Consider the following 3,504-nt stretch of genomic DNA (forward strand, 5'->3'; position numbering starts at 1 on the left):
AAAAAAGTTTAGAGTCCATTACCCACGCTTTCCATTTTTCAAATAAAATTAAACATACAATAAAGAGAAGTGAAAGAAGAATTGAAAAGGAGAAAAACTCCACAGAAGTACAGCAATAGTGCAGTTTGTGGTTCGCATGGCGCGTGGCGAAAGGTAAGCAGTCACGGAGACGCGGAACGCTTCTTGTAAAGGAGACAGAAGCAGAAGAGCAGAACCACGTGTCAGAAACTGTCTCAAAACTTGTATAGTGCTCAGGAATACGTTGTGAGCTGGGATAATAGAGCAGAAATTAGATTTTATGTTATGGAAATAGCAACTGCCCTGGAAAAAGCCAAGAATTATAGACCCACAAACCAACAGAAGCTAGGAGAAGGTAAGTCCTTTCTTCCTTAGTTTCAATGATAGGAAAGTAAGATTTTCACTTAAGAATAACCGCAAGTAGGGTCTGGGAGCAGGTAGCGTAATACCAGCACTAAGGGTTTTCTGTTTTTTTTGTTTTAATTTTCTTGAGAAACAAATAGCAATGAGACAGTTTCAAAACAGGTTAGTAGGATAGTTACAATAATTAATACATTGCATATTGTTGTCTTTATACTACTTATTCATAGTACAAGATGCAGACATGATATCCTGTCCAATCACTATTAGCACAAATCTTTCTTCTCATTGAACTAAGAGAAAGTAGCTGTATATCTAGCCTAACTATTGTGTATATACAGATACAAAATGGTCCTTCATTTATAGCCCCCTTTTTTGTTTACTTTTCTCAGACATGGGTATTCCATTGCCATTTAAATATTGTAGGTGTGTGAATTTACTGTACTATATTGAATGATTTTGCTGAATTCACTCACTAAGGGTTTTGGCAATAGGATTGAAAGTCTCACCCAGGCCATTCTGCACCACCAAGTGAGGCCTTGTATAAAGAAAAGAAAACAAAGGAAAATAAAAAAAACAGCTTAGATTTTCAAATGCCAAAAAGTTTTATTTGTAGATATAAAAAAATTTAAAAATTAGAGTAATTCTTCAATACCTATTTTAATGTGTTATTAAATACCTGAAATCAGAATAAAGCTTTGATGGTATGAAAGGCTGTAGAGTCACATTAAATATGTTAAATATTACAGAGAAAAAATTCAAAATCAGTTCAATACTATATATTATAATTTCCACTGTCATTTTTTTCTTTCTGTTGTACTGCATAAATTACTGAATTTGAAAAAGCTTTTGGCATTGTGAGAAAATGTAGGCGAGACACCAAAGGAAGAATGTAGGAGGAAATGTCTACTAGAGAAAAATTAAATCCCTGAAGAACACAGGGAGAATTTATATTGTGAGGCATTTGGCTCCATGGTATGTAGTATCGCCAAGGTTAAAAATAAACCATGCTTGAGGTATGGAGGGGAAATCTTTCCTTTTCCCTGACAACTGTGATTCATAGGAGCCGCAAAACACAATACTTCAAGTACCTTCTCCACCCAACACCTCCGGCTCATTCCACATAATCATGTTCCAAAAGGCCTTTGTGCACATGGGTCTCAGGAAATAAGCCATTATGAAATGGATGGAATAAGTGTTCATCCATGACCGTGTTATAGCTGAGGCCTTGTGGTCACCTGGGTTGTCATACAGTGAGTGCTGAAGGTACTGCAAGTATGACATATCCTAGTTCTTTTTATCCTTTCCCTTCCCCCCATCTTTTCACCCCCTTCCCTTTTACAAAAGATATACTTCCCCATTCCCTATTAGATATCTTCTATTTTCCTCTTTACTTATAGTACAGAATATTCATAGAAAAGAAACCATGTGATTTAAAGCTTATATGCTTGATTCATTTCACTTGACATCATGGTCTCAAAACGTATCCATTTCCTAAGAAATGGTTCAAATTTATTAGGAGGATTTCTTAGGTGACTCCAAAAAGAAACTTGTTTTTAGTCTTTTTCTTTCTCCTTCTCCTTCTCCTTCTTTGTACTGGGAATCAAACTTGGGGCCCCGCAAGCATACAGGCAAGGCAGGCACTCATGCTGCTGAGTTGCATCCCGGGCCCTTTAGTGCATATTTGTAGCACATCACATTCATGTTCCTCGGGGGCAGTTGGTACAAGCACATAGTACACTGTGGTTCCTTCTTGCTCTTCTTTCCCTTCTCTCCCTCCTTCATCTCTCGATCCCTTCCTCTTTTCCCTGTATTCTTGCAGTACACTCTGACATTCCTCATATGTAAACTCATCTTAATTCCTTTTCTCATCCTCAGTTCTGCCCTTCCTCCCAATCTTCCTCAAAGAGAAGCTTTTAAAGCCAAACAGTCCTCCTTGCCACTCCAAGAAGGCACGCCTCTGAGCGTGACACGTCTCCACCGTAGAAGGCGATGCCTGCCTCAGAGGATGACTCCTGCTACACTAAAATGGGCAGTCAAGTATTGTTTATTGAGTTAAAAGCTGTCTTTCTATGATGTTATGTCTCTTCAGAGTTTTCCGCATTCTGTCCCCTCACCTTTCTCAGCACTTCCCCTCAAATATTTACCAGTAGCTCCTGGGGCCTCTTACACCTTCGCGCTCTTTCAGGTGATTCTGACCTCAGAATCCGCAGGTAGAATGCCTGGGTCAGCTCTCAGTTCCGCTGTGTTGCAGCTGGCAGCAGGAAAGACGTTTGCCTCCGTTTTCTAACTGTCAGTGTAGTAATTAATATGAGTATATTTTTCCCGACACTATTGAAAGAATTAAATTGGATAACAACTCCAGGAGTGACTGAACCATAGTAATCATGCAGTGAATGACTTCCCACATCCTTTGCGATATGTAGCTTCCAGGATCCAGGCAACAAGCTGGTAGTATGTCCTCTGTCTCTGTGTCTCTGTGTCTGTCTGTCTTTCTGTCTTTCTGTCTGTCTCTCTGTCTCTGTCCTTTTCACCTTCCTTCCCTCCCTCCCTCCTTGTCCTATTCTCTTCTTCCCTCCCTTGCTCCTTCCTTCTCTCTCTCTATCTCCTCTCCCTGTTCTGTCTCAGTCTCTATGTTTCTCTGTCTGTCTTTCTCACTGTTTTTGTGTCTCTCCCCACCTGGGATTAAGGATTTTTTAAAAAAGCAGATTACAATTTAAAGTTAAATTCTATTATAAATTTAAAAACCAATGAGGATTCATTACCTGAATTTCATGAGAATAATGTTCTATATATTTTTTTTATTTCTAGCATAGTGTTGTAAAAAAAAAACATGATACCAATAAATGAGGCTGACATACTTTTCTGAAAAAGGCTAAATAGTGACTATTTTAGGCTTCACAGCCCACGTTATGCCCATTCAATATAGCTCTGTGATCGTAATACAAAGTAGCCATAGACAATACGAAAATTAAAGAGCATGGCTGTATTCCAACAAATTTAATTTATAGATACTAAAATTTGAATTTTATGCAATTTTCATGTCATGAAATATCTTGTTTTGTGCTTTTCCCCAACCATTTCAGAGCATAAAAGCCATTCTCAGCTTGCAGCTGTCTTGATGCA

The sequence above is a fragment of the Octodon degus genome, unplaced genomic scaffold, assembly GCF_000260255.1.
Source record: "Octodon degus isolate 3935 unplaced genomic scaffold, OctDeg1.0 scaffold00049, whole genome shotgun sequence".
NCBI classification, from domain to species: domain Eukaryota; kingdom Metazoa; phylum Chordata; class Mammalia; order Rodentia; family Octodontidae; genus Octodon; species Octodon degus.